The sequence below is a fragment of the Cupressus sempervirens genome, chromosome 8 (genome assembly GCF_028749045.1).
Source record: "Cupressus sempervirens isolate cs-2001-9-10 chromosome 8, ASM2874904v1, whole genome shotgun sequence".
In the NCBI taxonomy this organism is placed as follows: domain Eukaryota; kingdom Viridiplantae; phylum Streptophyta; class Pinopsida; order Cupressales; family Cupressaceae; genus Cupressus; species Cupressus sempervirens.
In genome coordinates, this window is record NC_143125.1 from 757798427 (window position 1) to 757821498 (window position 23072).

Genomic DNA, 23072 nt, shown 5'->3' on the forward strand with positions numbered 1-23072 from the left:
ATTCTTCCAGATAAAGAAAGCCATCTGGCTTTCCAAGCTACCACTCTAGACTTAATTCTTAGAAGAACTGAGTTCCAATAGCTTGTTTTGTTAGATCCCATGAAAAAAGGAATTCCAAGATAAGTTGATGGAAGAAAATCCTCTATGAATCCCAATATTTTAAAAATTCTATCCAATATCACTTTGTTTATGTAGAAAAGAAAGATTTTTGACTTATTTGAATTGATTTTCTGCTCTGAGACATTTGAATATAACTACAAAATCTTCTTGATATGTCTAGCTTCTAACACTTGTGATATACCAAAAAGGAGTGTATCATCTACAAATAAAGAATGTGTAATGGAAATAGATGTACCACTGATGTTTGCACCCTCCCATTTACCTAAGAGATGATAGTACCTTATGGTCCTACTAAAGGCTTCAACCATGATAATAAATAGAGCTAGAGAAAGGGGATCTCCTTGCCTAATTCCTTGGGTAGAAGAGAAGAAACCAAAAGCTGTCCCATTAATAATGATTGAAAACCAAGCCCTAGAGATGCATGCTCTAATCCATTTACACCATTGATTTGAAAAACCCATATGTTGAAGCACTTGAAGAAGGAATGACCAGAAAAATTTTTCATAAGCCTTCATCATATCTATCTTGATTACAAAAGAAGATGACTGATTAATGCTTATTGAATGAAGAACTTCATGATCAACCATTTATCCCTCCATCATTTCCCTACCTAGCACAAAACTCCCCTATTCTGATGAAATTAGTTTTGGAAGAAGATGTTGAAGACGAGAATATATTACCTTACTTATAATCTTATATGTAAGATTACATAATGAGATAGGCCTGAAATCAGCAAAAGTTTTGGGCTCTTTAAGCTGAGGGATAATTGTAATGTTGGTGGTATTAAAATACTTGAGCATTGATTTACACTTTCTATACTTTTTGACTGCTACCAGAAGATCATAACCAATAAAATCCCAACTACTTTGAAAAAATAGCACTGTGAAACCATCAGGACCCAATGCTTTTTCAGAGGAAATGAGAAAACAACCTTTTGAAGTTCTTGATAAGAAATTGGAGCCATAAGCATATTGTTATCTTCAGAAGACACCAATGTTGGAATGACCTAAATAAGATTTGCTACTTGTGAAGGGGAAGGTGTTGGATATTCAATTGGAGCAAGAAATTTTTTAAAAAATATAACACCTTCCTCTCTAATATGCTGAGAATTTGTTAAGACATTACCCAATACTGAATTCTTGATATGGAAGATTGTTTAGAAGCTCTTTTTTGTTGTGCTAAAGCATGAAAATATTCAGTATTCTTATCCCCTTTCTGAAGCCATAACTCTCTTGATTTTTGATGCCAATATTCCTCTTCTCTTCCATACAATTCTTCCCACTCTTTCTGAGGGTTTTTTTGTTTAATATATGTATCATTAGACATCCCATTCTGAATGATATGAGTGTGAATATCCTCCAATTGTACCTTGACAATCTCTCTTTTTTTGAAGACAGTTTTGAAGATATCATGATTCCATATTTTAATGTGTTTTTAAAGATGTTTCATCTTCATTGCAAACTAACACATCTTGGAACCTGGGACAAAAAGGGCACTAACCCACCATTGCTTTAGGTGTTAGAGAAAAGGAGGATGACGAAGCCACATTCATTCAAATTTGAATGAATATTTACCCTGATTATGCTTGATTTTAGTAGATCGAATAATAGATAAAGTGATTGGATAATGATCTAATTCTGGATAAAATAAAATTACTAAACTTATTTGAAATTATTGCAATTTCCATTCTCGAGACAGCAAAAATCTATGAAGTTGAACAATAATTTGTGCAAAACCATCTCTCCTATTTGTCCAAGTATAATTTCCTCGAGTTGGAGGAATATCCATAAGCCCATTAGTATCCACAAAATTGGAAAAATCTTGAATTGTTTTGAGAGGAGGAGAGATGCCACCTATTTTTCTTCATGACTCAACACTACATTAAAATCTCCCCCAAAAATGACTAGCTGAGATTATGATTGTATTGACTGAGTCAAACTATCCCAAAGTTTTAACTTATCTTGTGTAGTGTTTGGCCCATAAACATTAATAAGGACAAAAGACATTTCAAAATTTAAAATTTGCACCATTCGCCAATTTGACTACTATTGAATGAGCTGCCCTTGAATTGACAAAGGGTTCCACAAAATTGCAAGGCCTCCCAAAGCTCCAATACTAGGTGAATGAAAAGAGGACCACTTTGACCATTTGAATAATATCTTTTCATATGACTCTTGCAAAAGTTTTATCTCTTGAAGCAACACAATATCTAACTCCATATCATCTATTAATCATTTGATCCTTTTCCTTTTGTCAGAGGCATTAATACCTCTGACATTCAAAGAATTTATCTTCATTGTGGACAAGGAGAACCTTTTTTTCTCCTTGTCACTCTCTTAGTAACCATAAATTTATCATCCAAAGTAGTTTGAACACCAATAGAAATTTCAATTTTGGTCTTGGATCCTTTAGGCCGTCCTCTTGATTTTGGAGTTTTAATAGTTTGTTGATTCAAGGAAATAGACTGAGCAATTGAAAGAGTTTGATTATAATAAAAAAGGCTTAAAGGAGTTTCTTCTAACTAGTCTTCTAGAAAAGGATCCTTTTTATTCTCAGACTATCCCGAATTGACATCCTCATGTAGTGAAGACTTATTGATGGCACAGTCTTGGATGTCTTTATGTATGCACTCTTCAATTCCCAATGGATCCTTAGCAATTAGAATATCTTCCTCAAGCCGAGAAATAATAGCATTTGATTGTTCCCAAGTACAAGTAATTTATTAGTATCTTGCAAGCAATGAGAAGACTTATAGAACTAGAACTGATAGTGTTGAAAAAGGTCATCCAAATTTCTATTCTTATGGATAACAACTGGAAAGCCTTCCTCTTCTTCAATACCAAATATTATGTTGGAAGAAATTTCTAAGACAATTTGATAGGTCTTCCAATCAGCCAATCCTTTGTAAATGTCAAAATCTTATGGCACAATGGCCAGTTGAGAAATTGTGTTTGGCATATTCAAATGATATGTAATCAGGGCAACTCTCTTAAGAGAAACAATAGCTGTCCTATCAGAATGGTTGATCAAAGAATGAATCGATGGCATAAGTATTTTTAATAGATAAGAGAACATTACATCTAAAAATGTATAGAAAACAGAAGATGTGAACGTGTCTGGTGTAATATCATGGTGGGATTCTTCAACTGGAATTTGAGAAACTGCTACTAAAGGAATTTTTCCAACTATAAATTGGGGAACTTCTATTGAAAGCTGAAATTTACAAAGATTTAGATCTGAATTATGATCAGAACACACTGTTAATACCTTTGACATTCCAAGAATTTATCTTCATTATGGACAAGGAGAACCTTTTGTTCTCCTTGTCACTCTCTTAGTAACCATAAATTTATCATCCAAAGTAGTTTGAATACCAATAGAAATTTCAGTTTTGGTCTTGGATCCTTTAGGCTGTCCGCTTGATTTTTGAGTTTTAAAAGTTTGTTGATTCAAGGAAATAGACTGAGCAATTGAAATAATTTGATTATAATAAAAAAGTCTTAAAGGAGTTTCTTCTAACTAGTCTTCTAGAAAAGGATCCTTTTTATTCTCAGACTGTCCCGAATTGACATCCTCATGTAGCGAAGACTTATTGATGGCACAGTCCTGCATGTCTTTATATATACACTCTTCAATTCCCAATGGATCCTTAGCAATTAGAATATCTTCCTCAAGCTGAGAAACAATAGCATTTGATTGTTCCCAAGTATAAGTAGTTTATTAGTATCCTGCAAGCAATGAGAAGACTTATAGAACTAGAACTGATAGTGTTGAAAAAGGTCATCCAAATTTCTATTCTTATGGATAGCACCTGAAAGCCTTCCTCTTCTGCAATACCAAATATTATTTTGGAAGCAATTTCTAAGACAATTTGATCTTCAATTTGATAGGTCTTCCAATCAGCCAATCCTTTGTAAATGTCAAAATATTATGGCACAATGGCCAGTTGAGAAATTGTGTTTGGCATATTCAAATGATATGTAATCAGGGCAACTCACTTAAGAGAAACAATAGCTATCCTATCAGAATGGTCCATCAAAGAATGAATCGATGGCATAAGTATTTTTAATAGATAAGAGAACATTACATCTAAAAATGTATAGAAAACAAAAGATGTGAACATGTCTTGTGTAATATCATGGTGGGATTCTTCAACTGGAATTTGAGAAACTGCTACTAAAGGAATTTTTCCAACTGTAAATTTGGGGAACTTCTATTAAAAGCTGAAATTTGCAAAGATTTGGATCTGAATTATGATCAGAACACACTATTATTGAATCTTGATCACTATGTAGACATTGGATGTTAAAATGACCAAGAATAGATTGGAATCTATGAATTGTGACTACATCCTAAACCAGAATAGGTTGATTCCATAATCCCCACAGAGAATTAATCTGAATATTAGATGGGATGTTTTTACGCATATCTAGAAGCAAACAAACTCTGACACATAGATGTGGTCAATCATATGGGATGAGATCATGTTTCAAGAAGATGCCAACTTTTTTTGCAAGGACTTCAATAATATTTGGATCTCTGTATTCTAAAGGAAATCAAGGAAAGGAAATCCATAATGGAAAAAATTGAATCTCTGATGATTTTGTGTTAAAATTTGGAATCCAATTCATATTAAACAAAATAAACCCATTACAAAACCAACCTTTAAATCTATGCACAGAGTCTCTAAATTCTTTACATTGGAAAATTGCAACAAAGAAATGAGATTGCTAATCTATGTAAAACAACTCTTTAACTCCTATCCAATTCTTAAAAGCCCACTATTTAATGTCTAAAATGTCAATGGAATCTGAGTTGAACTTACCAATGAGGACAGATTGTCAGAGAACACCAACGAATTCTTGCAACATATGACTTGGAAATGTAATGGATAGTTGATCTATTTTATGCTCCTGAAAAACATTTGTTGTATTAGCTAGGAAAGACTTCTTTCTCTAAACAACTTCTGCTTGTTTGGATTAAAGGGAACTCTGTTTAAATTGGGCATTAAATTTGCAGGCATAGTTTTAGCATTGACAACAACTAGCTTAACAAGCACTTTACCATGTTCTTTATTAGGAAAAAGCACTTCAGATGGGGGCTTGATAGTTAGTATATGAGTAGGGGACCCTAACAGAGTTCCATAACAAATGTCAAAGATAGGTTGTTTCTTGAAATGCCTAGGACCTAATGTAAAATGGTTCCTATTTCTACCATTACAAGACTGCAAGTGATGCCCTGGAAACTTTCTTTTTGAATTTGTGATATCCCACCTAAAATTTTCAAAATCCCCCTTTTTTAGAGGTCATTGCATGGCCTATTTAGATGTCTCACCAAATTCATACCAGGAAAAACCTTGCCAAATCTGATTCTTTCGACTGTCAACAATAGGGTGGATCTGGGGTTTCATTCCTATGGCTTACAACAGGAGATTTTCTATGGAAGTCAACAAATCATAGATTAACAAAGAAAGGCTTAGCAAGTTGAACCACTGCCTTGCCATGAAAAATAGACTTAAAACCCTGAACTAAATTTTTTCCCAAAAATTTGCAATCTAAAATTAGGGATCAAGCATTGTAGCCCTAACTGGTTGAACAATAGGTCTAAAAGAAAAAATACAGAGTGGATCTTGAAAACCATAACCTTTATTGTAACCATTGCTAACATTACCAATCTGTGCACCTGCAAAATCCCTTGAAATCTTAGCCTTTGAACTGCATCCTACTACAACTACTCTTGGAGGCACCATCCGACTCCCTTAGTATATGGAACAATGTAGTCAATTGCTAGATGTTAAAAGAGAGATTTTAATTAAACAAGATAAAACTCTTTAATTAAAAGAGAGATTTTCTTTTAATTAAATAAGATTATTTTATTTATTAAAAAGAGATCTAATTTTAATTAAATAAGATAAGATTATTTAATTAAAAGAGAACTTTTAATTAAATAAGATAAAATTGTTTAATTAAAAGAGAGATTTTCTTTTAATTAAATAAGATTATTTTATTTATTTAAAAGGGATATTAAAAGAGAGGTTTTAATTAAATAAGATAAAATTATTTAATTAAAAGAGATATTTTCTTTTAATTAACTAAGATTATTTCATTTATTTAAAATAGATATTTTCTTTTAATTAAATAAGATTATTGATGAAATGATCAAACCTTAGCAAATTTTGAAATAATTAAATTAATTGCAGTTTGATCAAGGAAAATGATTTGAATTAATTCAATAAAATATTATGATGCATTGATTCAGGAAATTGATAAATTGAAGAATGGGGACCCATAGTCCAAGTGACCATTTTAGTGTGCATAAATTTGTCCATCTTTGACTAATGTGTGTTCCTTTTGGGAACACATGTAGTCAACAAATGTAATTGAAGTGTGAGGCTGATTTGGGATCACAAAACAACATAGATGTGTGGTCAACTTAGGAATACATCAAGATAAAGAATGCAGTTTTTTATAACAATTTTATCTTGAAAAAGACAAGGTTGTCCCAAGTGGAACAAAGATTGATAAATTTGAATCAAGGATTGAAGTTTGATAGGTGCTACCCCCTCATGATCGAAATCGAAATGAAATAGAGGGAGAAACAAAAAAATGATAAATTTGATCAAATCCAACTAAAGATAAGGTTCTTGATGTAAAATAAAAAAATATAAGGATCATAGAACCAAGGTAGATCATGAAGCATGAGAGATTATGCCCCTAAGTTGAATTAGAAGAAAAGAAGTGGGGTGATTTAAGCAAATGGAAGATAGAAGTTTGGAAGAGGTGGAAAGAAATGGAAAGAAGAAAGAGAATTTTCCTTGAGAAAGAGAATGCCTCAAAATCAATCAATTGTTCAAGATAGAAACTTTCAATTCAGATAAAAAAAAAAGAAAGATAAGGAAGTGAAGATCAAGACATGACCATAGTTGATTAAAAGTCAAAAATAAAGATGAAGAAAAACCCTCTCAAACTCATAATACAACCTAAAAATGCAAAGTAACTATTAGAAATCTAATTGAAAAGCTCATTGTTGTTGAAGATCAAAGAGGGAGATTATTGTAAAAGAATGTTTTCAATTATTGTTTTGTCATTGATGTCAAACCTGCTATTTGTAGGAATGACATTTTCTTATAAGATCCAAGTACTATCACCTAGTTGATTGATGAAGAGGATTTGATCAACAAGATGTAACAAGAGCACCTAAGGGAAAGGTTGAGTTATTATGTTGTAATGAAGTGTAAGGACTAGTTAAGACAATGGTTAAGTAATGTATTGATGACATACTCAAAGATATGGAGGTTGGTCACACTTAGGGTTGATTGCAAAGCTTACACTAAAATCTTTAGTGAGTGTCGAGCAAGTTAGTTGAAGCCAAAAAAATTCTTAGTTGGATCTAGGTAATAGGAAATTCTAGTGAGTGATCTTCAACTGCTAAGTGAAGATCAGGTGTAGAGGATCAGAAATTTTTAGTTGGTGTCGAGTGATCTTCAGGTGTCGAGTAACACAATATGTGTCAAGCACTAGTATTTCAATAGTGTCGATCTGCTACATTATTTCAAATGAGGAAGATTTGCAAAATCTAAGCTAACATAGTGGTTACATTGAATTTTTTGAACAAGTTGGAAAATAAGGATGATGAGTTATTGGCACAAAATCCTATGTAAACCATTTTTGGGTGAATTCTAAAGGATTATTTAAGAAGTTGAATTGAAATTGAATTGAATCCTACCTAATCCATGTGAATTGAAATTGAAAAATGGAGGAATCAAGTGGGTAATGGTACTCAAAAACTTCTATTTAAGAAGTCATAAACCAAGAAGTAAAGAGCTACTGATACTGTTGCTGCTAAAGTACCAAAATCTACAAAGTGGTTAGAAGGGTGTTAAGGAGGTGACATCTAGGTGAAGGAAGAGAAAAAATGCTTTACTTCTACAAGTGGTCATGAAGAGATAACTATACTAGTACATTGAGTATGGAGACTCAAGGGGACAAAGCTTGAAAGGAGGGCAAGATGTTAAGAGTTGTAGAGATTGAAGGCCAGGCAAGGGTATGAGCTAATAAGTGATCTGAGATCTACAAGATAAGTTGTATGTTGTAGTCAAGTCAAGATTTTTTAATACTCTCGAGAAATTGTATTAGGTCTAAAAATCCTATGGACTTAGGTTGGTTTAATATCCATTTGTAAATCCTTTAACAGGGTGGCATTCCAAGTGAATGTTCTAAAATTCTTCTAACATGGTGGTTAAATCCTCTAACAAGGTCACATTTAATAGTGTCTTGTAAGCCTTTAATAGGGTAGGCCTTTCACACGAAATCACTTCAAAAGAGTGAGAAATGAGTAGCATGTTATTGGTGGTTTTTTCCAAATTGGGTTTCCACATAAATCACTGTGTTATGTGTTGATTTCTTATGTGTTATACTTGCATGTTGATTTCTAGTAACTTGTTGATTAGATGAGTTAAAGCTTGGATGAATGAATGGTTGAATGAGTTCACTACACTTAGTGAGAAGTTTGAATAGGGCATTTTGACCTTGAATAACTGATTCACCCCCCCTCTTAGTTATTCTAAAAAAATTATAACAATTAGTATTAGAGCCATCTGCTGATTTAGTTTCAAGGTACTAGAAGTAGGAAGATCAAATATGTCCAAGAGATAAGTTTCCAAGCTTAACAAAGACAACTTTGCTACATGGTAGAGTTTGATGAAATTACAACTTGGATCAATAGGTGACTATGCACAAACCTCAATTGGAATAGAACATGTAACTCCAGCAGGACCTCTTACTACAGATGATTTGAACAAAAAGAAGGAGCACAATGAAACAATGCTAGAAATTGCCTCTACACTTAACTATGTTGAATATGATGACATCAAAGACTATGAAATTGCATTCAAAATTTGGAAAACCTTATTAGATATCTATGGAGGAGATCAAAATGTTCAAAGAGTAAAAAGAGAAAGCCTAAGAGGAAAGTTTGATGACATGAAGATGGAGGAAGGTGAAAATGTTGCCAAGTATGCTACAGGAATGAAAGAAGTGGTGAGTGCAATAAGAAGTCTAGGTGGACAATTGGAAGAAAAAATAGCTATCAACAAATACTTAAGAACTATGCTCCCTATCTATGCTATAAGAGTTTCGACCATTCAAGAGCTAAGGTGTGTACAAGGCAACACACTTACCTTTGAAGGAATAGTGCGAAGGCTTATTGCATTTGAGCTATCAAATTTTGATAACTATAGACCTGAGAACCTTGAATTTTCCTTCGAAGCCAAGATGATAATAAAAGATAATGAGGAGGACACATCAAGAAAAAAGAGAAGAAAAGGAAAACATGTATCTAGTGATAGCAGCATAGATGAGGAAGATGTGGAATAGTTAGAAGCACTACTAGCTAGGAGATTCCATAGAGGTAAAGAAAAATTTAAAGGTAAGCTCCTTATCATATGTTTCATTTGTAATGAAGTAGGTCATAATGCTACAAGATATACATAGAAGAAGAACTACAAAGAAGGGGACAATTACAACAACAAGAAAGAGGATGATGGTAAATTATAAGGAGAAAGGAAAGAGATGCTACATTGTTGAAGAAGACTCTGATGAGAATGATGATGAAGTAGTCTATGTAGCCATCAAGGGTGAATCAGACAAAGGTGAAGATGAAGCAATAGCATTGGTTACCTGTGTGAACAAGAATGACAAGTGGATCATAGATAGTGGATGATCACATCACATGACAGGAGATAAAAGTAAGTTCATTACCTTTACTTAGTATGATGGAAATAGTGTTAGATTTGGTAATGATGCTCATGTTTTAGATCAAAGGAAAAGGCTCTATCAAACTTACAAAGAAAATTTCATGTGATAATGCATACTATGTTGAAAGATTGAATTGCAACTTGTTGAGTGTATCATAGTTAGGTAATGTAGGTTGCAAAGTTGAATTTGGAAATAACACTACCAAGCTCTATGACATAGATGGAAATCTGATAGGAAAGGGTGAAAAAACTAGGAGTAATCTATTTTATCTTGATATGGAAGATGCAACATGTCTTGTTGTTAGACTTGATGTTGTGTGGTTGTGACATAAAAGGTTGTGTCATGTTAATTTTGATAATTTGATCAGCATTAGCAAGAAGAAAAAGGTCAAAGGGTTTCCCAAGTTGAAGAAACTTGAAAACACAATGTGCAAACAATGTCAACTAGGAAAGATGACTAAATCTAGTTTCAAAAGAAAAACATACAGCTCTAAAGAAGTATTAGAGTTAGTTCATACAGACTTATGTGGCCCAATAGAAGTGCAAAACTACCTAGGAGATAGATACATGATGCTATTTGTAGATGATTATTCTAGGATGATGACTGCTATGTTCTTAAAGAAAAAATCTAATGCATTCAAAATGTTCAAGTGGTATTTGGCTAGAGTTGAGAAGGAAATAGGAAAGAACCTAAAATGTCTAAGGTCAGACAGAGGAGGTGAGTTCACATCAAGAGAGTTTGAAATATTTTGCAATGAAAAAGGTATAAAAAGGAAAACATCAACACCAAGAAGTCCACCATAGAATGGTATTTTTGAAAGGAGAAATAGGTCAGTGATTGACTATGCTAGAACCTTGATGATGGAGAAAAATGTTGTAATCAAGTATTTGAGAGAAGCTATATGTATTGCAGTCTATACACTAAATAGAGTTCAAGTCAAGAAAGGTACAAATGCAACACCTTTGAATTGTGGTATGGTCACTCACCTAATGTTAAACATTTCAATTTATTTGGTTGTAAATGCTATATTCTTAAAGATACTAAAAATGGAAAGTTTGATGCTAAGAGTGATAAAGGCATATTTCTTGGATACTCCACTAGAAGTAAGGCATATAAGTGTTTGAACACTAACACTAATAAGATTGTGGAGAGTGCAAATATAAATTTTGATGAGCATGTAGAAATTTAGATTGATGAATCCAAGCAACCAGAGGATTATAGATCCTTTGTATACTTCTATGAAGGAATGATAATTGAAGACAATGCTACAAATCAAGTTGGGAATCAACAAAAAACTTTAGTATCTGCCAAGTCTCAACCTATGAATGCTGAGCTCCATTCAAAAGTTGAGTTGCAAAATGTAGAACATGCACATTTTGATTCAAAAAACAATATGCAAGAAAGGAATGATGAAATGCCAAAAGAACAAAATGACTCTAAAGCTGAAGGATCAAACATGGAAAGAAGGAATGAACCAAGATTGGCCAAGTATGTAAGAAGACGTCACCCTACAAATCAAATCATTGGTGACAAGGATGCCAGACCTATGACAAGGAATAGACTAAGGAATTAAGCATGTTTGCTAAGTAAGGTTGAACCTAAAATAGTAAAGGATGCATTAAAAGATGATGACTAGCATAAAGCCATGAAAGAAGAGATAGATCAAATTGAGAAGAATAAAACATGGCCTCTAGTTCCTAGACCAATTGATAAGAATGTGATTGGTACAAAATGGGTGTTTAGAAACAAACTTGATGAGAATGGTGAGATAACAAGAAACAAAGCTAGACTAGTTTGCAAAGGCTATGCACACAAAGGACGTGATTATGGAGAGACATTTGCTCCTATTGCAAGAATGGAAGGAGTAAGAACATTACTTTCATATGCTACATACAAAGGTTTCAAAGTCTACCAAATGGATGTGAAGTTTTTTTTCTCGAATGGTATACTGGAAGAGGAAGTCTACATAGAACAACCAGAGGGATTTGTTGATGAAAAGAACAAGGACATGGTCTGCAAGCTACACAAAGAACTTTATGGATTGAAGCAAACACCTAGAGCATGGTATGAGAGGTTGCACAAATATCTTGTGAAGATAGGATTTGAAAGAACAGATGATAACAACAACTTGTATATCAAAGCTGAAGAACGTAAAGACATTTTGATATCAGAAATCTTTGTTGATGATATAATATTTAGAGGAAAAGATGTTTTATGCAAAGATTTTGCTAATCAAATGAAGCATGAATTTGAGATGTCAATGTTTGGAGAAATAAAATTCTTTTTTGGATTACAAGTACATCAGTTGAAGCATGGCATATTTGTGACCCAATCTAAATACATCAAGGAAGTACTCAAAACATTTGGGCTAGAAGACTCAAAACTAGTCAGCACACCAATGGCAACAGGCCATAAACTATCCAAAAATGATGAGTCTGCTAAAATAAATTAGACATTGTATAGGTCAATGATTAGCAAGTTGCAATATGTTGTACATAGTAGACTAGACATTGCATTAGTTATTGGAATAGTAGCAAGATTTTTTGAAAATCCTAGAGAAAATCACTCAATGGCAGTAAAGAGAATATTGAGATACTTGAAAGGAACTGATGACTTTGGTCTCTACTACAAGAGGAATGAGAAGTTTGAATTGAAAGCCTACACTAATGCAGATTGGGGAGGTAACATTGATGATAGAAAAAGCACTAGTGGAAGAGCACTTTTCTTAGGAAAAAGGTTGATTGCATGGACAACTAAAAAGCAAAGTTGCACCTCATAGTCTACTATTGACGCTAAATATATGGTAGCAGCTATAAACTCCACCAATAATGTATGAATCGAACACTTGCTACAAGGTATGAAGGAAGAAGTAAATGAGCTTGTGATACTTTATTGTGATAATACAAGTGCCATTAATATATCAAAGAATCTAGTAATGCATGATAAAACTAAGCATATTGCAATCAAGTATCACTATGTAAGAGAGTTGGTGGAAGAAAAACAAGTGAAGATGGAATATGTTAGCTCAAAGGAATAGATTGCTAATATCTTCACAAAAGCACTACCTAAAGATGCTTTTGAGTATCTTAGAGGGAAGTTAGGGGTGATACCCCTAGCTAAGGCTACTTGAACCAAAAAGCAAGTATGCCCTGCATCAAAGGAGAAGAATGTTGAAGATTTTATACATTGATGCAGAAGATGTTTACTTTGGGATCTATGCCTAAAGTAGTAAGTATTAAAATTAGTCACAAGCAAGGTAACAGAGGGAGATATTGGATAAACCTATAAAAAGCTACATTTGCATATTAAGATGCTAATATGTCTTTGGTATTGTTGTCCAAGAGGGAGAAGTAGTCAACTGATCAACAGAATGATCAATAGAAAATTGATCAAATAAAGATAGAGGGAGATTTCAAAGGTTGATCAAAATAGCAGAAGATGAGCAATATAGAGGGAGAAAGACATAGAACAAGAATATAGCAACAAAGAGGGAGAAGCTAAAATGAAGCAATCAGAATAGTAAAAGGAGATGTGATGTTACAATTTTATCCTTTTTGGCATTTGACTCACTATTCTAACCTAGCTAGCATTTGGTTGAATAGTTTAGTTTGATGGTTGATCAGTTTGGTTTGCCATCAATGCCAAAGAGGGAGATTGTTGGAAATTTGATTGAAAACCTCATTTTTGTTGAAGATCAAAGAGGGTGATTGTTGTAAAAGAATGTTTTCAATCATTTTTTTTTCATTGATGTCAAACTTGCTATTTGTAGGAATGACATTTTTTTATAAGATCCAATTACTATCACCTAGTTGATTGATGAAGAGGATTTGATCAACAAGATGTAACAAGAGCACATAATGGAAAGGTTGAGTTATGATGTTGTAATGAAGTGCAAGGACTAGTTAAGACAATGGTTAAGTAATGTATTGATGACATACTCAAAGATACAAAGGTTGGTCACACTTAGAAACATTGGAGAAAGAAGTTGTAATAGGGTTGATTGCAAATCTTAGACTAAAATCTTTAGTCAGTGCCAAGTAATTTAGTTGAAGCCGAGAAAATTCTTAGTTGGAGCTAAGTAACAAGAAATTCTAGTGTGTGTCGAGTGATCTTCAAGTGACGAGTGAAGATCAGGTTTCAAGCATCAAAATATTTTTAGTTGGTGCAGAGTGATCTTCAAGTGTCGAGCATCAGGAAAAATTTAGTTGACGCTGGGTAACATAGTATGTGCCAAGCACCAGTATTTCAATAGTGTCGAGCTGCTGAATTATTTTAAATGATGAAGATTCACCAAATCTAAGCTAATATAGTGGTTACATTGAATTTTGTGAATGAGTTGGAAGATAAGGATGATGAGTTGTTGGCACAAAATCCCATGTAAACCATTTTTGGGCAAATTTTAAAAGATTATTCAAGAAGTTTCTAGAGGAAATAGAAAATGGGTTAGATGCAATGAATCCTACCTAATCCATGGAAATTGAAATTGAAAAATGGAAGAATAGAGTGGGTAATGGTACTCCAAGACTTCTATTTAAGAATTCATAGACCAAGAAGCAAAGAGATGTTGATACTATTTTTGCTAAAGTGCCAAAATTTGTGAAGTGGTTAGAAGGGTGTCAAGGAGGTGCCATCTAGGTGAAGGAAGAGAACAAAGGCTCTACTTCTAAAAGTGGTCATGAAGTGATGACTGCAGTAGTACATTGAGTATGGAGACTCAAGGGGACAAAGCTTGAAAGGAGGGCAAGCTGTTAAGAGTTGTAGAGATTGAAAACTAGGAAGGGTATGAGCTGAGAAGTGATATGAAATCTGCAAGATAAGTTGTATGTTATGGTCAAGCCAAGATTTTCTAATACTCTCTAGCAATTGTATTATATCTAAAAATCCTATGGACTTAGGTTGGTTTAATAACCATTTGTAAATCCTTTAATAGGGTGGCACTCTAAGTGAATGTTCTAAAGTCCTTTAACCAAGCCCACTTCTAACAAGGTGGTTAAATCCTCTAACAAGGTCACATTTAATAGTGTGTTGTAAGCCTTTAACAGTGAAGGCCTTTCATAGGGCATCACTTCAAAAGAAAGAGAATTGAGTAGCATATTACTGGTTGTTTTTCCCAAATTGGATTTCCATGTAAATCACTGTGTCATGTGTTGATTTCTTATGTGTTGTACTTAATTGTTGATTTACAATAACTTCCTAACTAGAAGAGTTAAAGCTTGGATGAATGAATGGTTGAATGAGTTCACTACACTTAGTGAGAAGTTTGAATAGGACATTTGGGCCTTGAATAACTAATTCAAACCCCACCCCCCCCCCCCCCCTCTTAGTTATTCTAAAGCAATTCTAATAGTAACATGAAGTCTAACAATGCAAGCTACATGAAAATGCCAAGGTGTACTTGCAAAAGAGAAATTGTAACATAGAATTTTGTGTTCATAATTCATGAAAGAATGCTAAGGAACTTATTTTCATCATTGGGCTATTATTAACATATATTAAAAAATCACACAACATCAGTAGTCACAAGAACCCCTATGAAGACATGAATGTAATTTATATCGGATTGGAATGTGGAAGAATTCTAACCTAAGCATCAAAGACATAAAGATCAAGATGACTTGGATGTTAACTTACCCAATTTAATGTAGCGAACCATGCTCGCATCAAGGCATAGATTTTGAGATGACCATAAGAATGATTGTGCACAAATAGTCAAGGGTGATGCCTCAAATATCTTAAGTGTTTTAAGGGAACAACAATTGACACTTTAGAGTTTTAAGACCACACCCACAAGAAGAAAGCAAAGAAAAATATGTCCCATGCCCCAAGTCCTCTAGCTATGCATACCAGAGAGACTTATTAGACAAGGACACTCAACAAAAATTAATAATAGTCAACAAACAAAGAAAAAATTATGACATAGCTCAAGAATTAAGTAGTTTTGTTTTAAAAATTTAAGTGTGTTAATTGATACTGAGTTCTAAGGATAAGGATTGAATGCTTGCATGTAGGTAAGATCACATGATAAAAATGGGTAAGACCAAACCAATAAGTGTTAAAAAGAACACTCAATGTCAAGGGTTGTATTGAAAAATATAGTTGGGGTGGTGTTGAAAAACACCGTTTGCAAGGTGTCCTAAAGATAACACATTCAAGAGACCAAAGCTAACATAGTTATGCCCCCTAGACAAAGGAAAAGACCAATTCCAAACCAAGGAAACAATGAAAAGGAATGATGGGGAAAGGCCAAGTCATGAGGACACACACTAAGAAATAGGGGTAGAAAGGCTTCAAGTAGCACCCATTTCTAGGTTTTCACCTTATTGCAATTTTTTTCCATTTTTTTCCTATATTTTTTTTAATTTTTTTGAAGAAGGAAAGCTTTTTAGATAATTCTCCTTGTAAGGATAAACCATGATATGCCAAAAATTCAAAATGATATGCTCAAAGATTCTCATAGCGAAAGGAAGATGGAAGGAAAAAATGGAGGATAAGGTTTTATGCAAAGTGAGTGAGGTTGGAAGATAGGAGGAATAGGAAAATGAGGAAGAAGGATAGAAGGTAGAAGGATAGTGAATTGAAGGATTGTGAAAGGATATATGGAAAGGAAGGCAAGATGAATGTCAACACACACACCTTGAAGGGTTGTGAGAGGATGGAGGAAATGTAAATGAAGGAATACGTAAAGGAATATGGTGAATCGATAGAAGAGGTTGTGGTTTAGGAACATGGAATGGAAGAATGCTTTTGGAAGAAGATGAAGTGAAATTCTTTGGAAGCTTGAATGTCAAATTCACTTATTGCTCAATATTAGACTCTTTCAAGAGAGATTTTGGAATCCATATAGCCATAGGATTTTCATTTCTTTTTGATGATTTAGAGAGAATGTCTTCAATGATGGATTTTGGAATCCACATTTTTTTTTTAGTTTTCTTCTTAGATATCTCTTTTGACTTTATGCCCCTATGTTGATTAGAGGAGACATGATGATCTTCCTTTTTAGATGGATTCGTGTATTTCTTTTTTATGTTGTATTGAACATTCAAGTTACTTCCAAAAGAATTGGGACTTGCAAAAGAAGAAGGAGGATATGACTGGTTTAGATGGGTGGGTGGATGAAAAGGATTCAAGGATATGTATCTACGTTGATCATGAGGAAAGATAGGAGATGGAGGGATGTAAGGACCCAAGATGGATGATGAATTAGGAGAGTTAGGAGGGGGAAATGAGGGGACATAAGGACCCAAGATGAAAGGAAGACATGAAGCCCTTGGTATTGGTGGAGGAAGTCCAAGGATGGATGTGGAAGATGAGAAAGGGTAAAAAATAAGTCCATCAACATCTATATGATAACCAAGTACATCAACATCTTTAGAGTGAGCATTTAGATTTTCAATAAGATCATGATCATCTTGAATATTAGAAACTTCTTTGATGGGATTGTTTAGAGCTTGAAATGACTTAGGAAGAGTGGAAAGTGGAAGAAAACATGGAGTGGTAGAACAAGAAGATGGAATACTTTGATTTTGACAGGGATCATTGGATAGAATAGGCGTAGAACTTTGATCATGATTTTCAGTAAGCTTGAGAGAAATAGTGAAAGTAGTGTCTTCATCATTATTATGAGGGGATAAGACATAGGATATGGAAGAGTGACATATCAAAGAAGATGAAGTGGTGCTTGATCTTGATGTTTCTTGACATTTTTATCTTTAGCCTTTTGAGAGTCCTCTTGACATGAAGCCAGTTCTAATAAAAAGGGATAATATGAGGTTTGCAGGATAGTATCTTGAGGAGATAGTTAATGACTAGTTGAAGTGAGCATAGTAGGCATAACATCACATGAAAGTTGGGCAACCTTAGTCTTAGTAGCATGAAAAAGGTTTGCAGCCAAGTGTAGATTAGATTGAGTTTCTTTTAGAGGTAACCCTTGAGGATATGGATTGTTAGTTCAGAAAGCATTAGGCTCTTTGTTTGATGGAAGAATGTTGGATAGCTTTGAAGTTTTGGGAGATGCAGAAGTAATGGAAGAATTGGAGGTATCAAGGAAACCATCACTGACATAGGCTCATCAACATGATCCTTCTCAAGAGAGGCATCTTCATTACATAAGTCATTAGGAATTTTAATATCAATGATTCCATCATCAATAAGATCTTGAATTTTACATTTCAACATAATACAAACTTCAGTTTTATGACCTTTTCTTGTATGGATAATAGTGATCATCTCTCCACCATGACGATTTTACTTTAATTTCAAAAGGTGTAAAAAATTGTATGATAAAGTAATGATCTTGTTTGTAACTAAGGTCTCAAGCACCATGTCATATGAAAAACTCAAAGGAGTAAAAGTTCTCTTAAAATTATATCTAGGACCAATTTTGTCATTCTCATCTTGGTCAAATATAGGTTCATCATGAAATATTGATATATGGTCAAAGGATTTATTACTCACTCTCTCTCTCAAGAGGTCTTTGGATCTAGAAGATGAAGACAATTGATGTCTTGGATTAGAAGATGTAGACGTTAAAGAAGATTATTCATGTAATGATGTAATTTTCTACTCTAATAATGTTTCAAATTCAAATTGCATTCTCATTATGTGCTTAGTGAGATAAAGGTAAGTAGGATCATTTGTCTCTTCTATTTCTAATAAGGCTTGTCTCTCCAAGTCTAGGAGTCTAAATTACTCTTCCTTTGTAGCTTGTTCATCTAGGAAATCCTTCTTTTCATGCTCAATTTTGTTAAGTCTTTGGTGAGTTTGAACTAAGGGTAATTGGTTAAAAACAACTTGAGGTCATTTTCCTTGATCTACTTGATATTTTGTTGTAACTGACATGAAAGAAAAGGTATGAGTTGATAGGAAAACCCTAACAAATGTTAGTACCAAACTAGGATAGTAAAAGAACTCACTTGTCCAAAAGAGAGATAATAAGATAGAATTTTTGCAATAGGTGTAAACCAACACTAATACAGAGGTGCCCAGTAATATAGGTGAATACCCTAACACATATGGATGAAGAGGATTATTTACACAAATTATAATTAATTAGAATTGAAATTGAATGGATGTAAATGGACAAGAGATTACTAAGACTCTCCAAGCATGTTGCTAAAGAATCCAAAGGTTTATCTTCTCAACAAGGAAAATTTCTAACTCACTGACTCCAAGCAAGGTCACTCCTAAAATTAGAGATTACTAATCCAAAAGGTCAAAACACAACAATCGAAGGTGCAAACAAGCTTCCAATAGTAGGGTAAGTGACCTAATCTAACCTAGATCAACCAAGGAGGACTAAAAATGGCAGGATAAAAAATTGAGAAAAGTTTCAAATTAGGAACTCAATTTTCTCATTCACTTTAATTGACCAACTAGATGCATCAATAGATTTTTATCATAAATCAAGCACACAAGATAACACTCAACAAGTTCAAGAAAACATCTACAAGCAATGAGCAAGGGACAAAGCAACCTTGCACATAAACAAGAATAGTGTCTTAGTATGAAACTAATCCCTAGAACCACTACTATGTATGTTCTCAAAATATTTTCCAATCATGCACATAGTGATAGAAAAGAAAAGTTGGGCTTCACTAATAGTTCTTAGTAATGGTCAACTCTGCAACTCTTGCAATCTCAAGTGGGCAAAATCAAATCCTGATGCACTAGGGTTTTGACACATTTTGTGAATTTAATCAACTAGAGATGCTGAGAAAATCTAACAACCCAAAAAAGACTACACCTGTGGAGATTTCTTCCACAAGGACATTTATATAGCAGGCGTTGCTACCATAATGAGATTGGCTACTACTACTTGAGGTTTTGTCCATGTGGTTTACCCAATAAAGGGAGTGTCCACTATGGTTAACCCTCTCTAATTAAGGAAGACACAAAATTGGACCACATGAGGACTTAGTTCAAACTCAAGGGTTCCAAGTTTTTGATGTGCTCAAAAAGGGAATAGAGCATACTCCTCTAGCCTCTTCACCTCACCCAAACATAGCAAATAGTTTCATTTACACACTAATTTTAAATCACTTCACCGAGGTTTTAAAATCCAACAACAATCACCACTAATATCAAGAGAGAAAGAACCAGCAAATGTTGAAGACAAACCAAGCAAGATAATGAAATAATATCAAATCATTCCCTACCTAAAAAGGGATCTATGGTCAATAAGAGCTTTGCATATAAGGAAAGTGAATGAAGCCCACTCTTTCACGATCACCATAAATAGTGTTCATAGGGCCTAATTACTATGTGAAACATGTATGCAAGAAAGCTAATATAGGTCCAATTTTAAATCACCAATTGAAATGTGAACTACGAAAGCATGTAAAACACTCAAGCCAAACACATGAGAGGTTCACTTTTAATTTGAACATCCAAATGTTATAGATATGTATAAGAATATCTCAGATGCAAAGTAATGTGCATGTATCACTCTAGTGATCTAATGAACCAAGCAAGTGCTCCAAGAAAACAACAAGAAAACTAATACAAGATGGATATGTGTTATGTAAACCATAGGGTTAGATCTCAAAATCTGACTGTTAGGAGTAATAATAACCAAAAAATAACCCAAATAAAAACTCACATCATGAACTCAACCATATGAAAATTAAATGCAAGTTAATCATTAAATGCCCTTTCTAAATTTTGATTTTTGACTTAGTCAACAAGATTGGACCTATATGCCATGAATTCGAACCTAAATCCCTAAATATAGAAAAGAGACCCCTATTAAAAACTAGAAAACTTTTCAAAAATGTTAGAATTTTAGAAAAATATTTTCATTTGTGCTTTGGGTACCTATTTTGTCAAAACAAAACCATGTTTGTAAATTGAGTATTTGAGCCCTCATATGATCTCTAAAATCAAAACACAAAGAAAAAACCCTATTTAGAATTCAAAGACCTTTCCAAAAGTGTAGAATTTTTTGAAAAAGTTTCTAATTTACATCCAAAAATGATTTTTCATGAAAACTAAAGAAAAAATTATAAAAACTACAAATTACCTCAGAAAAAATTTGAATTTTTAACCAAATCTTCTCTAATATGTTACCAACTTGCTAAACCAATTTTAGAGTAGAACACAAGCCATTAGGGAGATATGATAAATCTTTAAGATCTAGCATTTTTCATCTCTAAACAAATCTGCACAAGGGGGTTAGCTCCAAAAATAGCCCAAACTAGCATGTAGAGGTGGGTTGCCCCATGGTGGGTCCAAAAAATGTGGGTAAAAATGTTGACATACTTGTACGAGTCATTATATTCAAGATTTCTTAAGAATGAAATCTCAAATGGTGACTCATAGCTCTCTATTCATTGAGTGCAAGGGTTTGTAATCGAGGCTCTCAATTTGACCTAGTTTGTGCCCATGCAAATATAACATAAAATAAGAATTATAGTGCCTAGAATTGCCTTTTTGAATATGTAATTTATTTGTACTACCCATATGATAGATTATGTTTTTGGTATGGATCTTTAAAAACCACTATTTCAAAATGCATGTTTCAGGACCATACCATGCTCATGTATAGATACCATAATTTGACACAACTAAATGAATATTTTTGAATCCTTTTAAATGAAGTTATCTTACACACCAAAGATTGATCAGAATGATTTTCTTGAATTTTTTAATGAATATTTTTATAATTAATTTTTGATTGATGATTAAGCTAATTTCTAAAACCTCTCATGTACGGATGCCATAATTTAATCAAAATTTAACTTTTTTGGATTTTTTTTTTAAAACTTCAAAAGAATTGTGTGAATATTGATCATATGTAAATTAATTTTAAAAATATGAAAAATTAAAAAATTTATTAAAGTTTTACTGAATCTCAGTATTTTATGTTTAATAGATAGTTTTGATTAATAAATAATAGAAAAATAGAAAATTAACTCATAACACTATAAAATTTATATTTTTTTGAATCAGAATAATAAAATCTATAATGAGTTTTTATTTTGTCAAAAAATTCAATAGGGAGGATCATTTAAAAATTATGACAATCCCTAAAATTGTCGATTAAATACCTTAGTCAAAATTTGGTTCATAAAGGCATAGCTTGGTCCCACCCACCCTATGCCATACCTTTCCCCAAAGAAAAACTTAATGCAAATTCATGCCCATGGAAAATTCCTATCCATGGCACTAGAATCGAGGGTGCCTGATTTAAATTTAGTTGTTCACAAAATTAGGTACCCATTATTTAAAAATTGGGTTCCCCAATTCTAATGTATCTATTGGGCACCAAAAGATGCCCCGCAAATAATTTTTCAATGATTACAATGATTGAATTATAGTTTTGAACTGTAATAGTGAATTTTTGCCATAATTATTTTGTTTTCTTGTCATCTTCTACAATTTGTAAGCTATTGATTTGAATTCAAAACTAGTGCAAATAAAGGATAAAAAATTGAAAGAAAGATGAAAATAAAAGTTTTGACAAATGACATGATTGCAACAAACAAATAGAATAAACCACAACATCAACGAGAGAGAAGACAAGAATTAGAGAGTTGAGAAATGTTTTAGAGGAGAAAGGGCATTGCGAATACTATGATGGATGAAAAGGCTAAAAAAGAGAACCTTATACAAGGAGATTCAGGTGCACATTCTAATCAAACATTCAATATAGGATTGTCTCCAAATTCTTGAGTTTTTTCTCATCATGAAATTGGTAATTTTTTAGAAGTAGGTTGCGATTTAAATGATTTAGATTTTCTTCATGAGAATAGATTGCCAAGTGATCATGCACAAAAAAACTCCAATGGAAATGCATGCCGCAAAAGAAATACTAAGAAAAAATGAAAATGAGGTTCAAATTTCAAATATCATTGAAAATGAAATGAAAATTGAGAATAATAATGGTATGAATGTACACATAGAAACACCGAGTACTGAACAAACATGTTTGAATGATAATGAAGTGCATGAACATAATTTTTATTTTTCTAATGATGCACTAGATAATCTTCATGGATTGGTTTCGTGGAGACAAATTAGGACACATGCTAATAGATTATATAGATATTTTTCTTATAATAAGAAATTTGGGTTTCAATGTCAATTGACATTGCAACTAATTAAAATGTCTAAAATGTGAAAAGTAATGACAAGGTTAGGAATGTATGCAAAACCCAAGAAGAAAAATGAGTCTTTAAAACAATTTGTATCCACTATTGC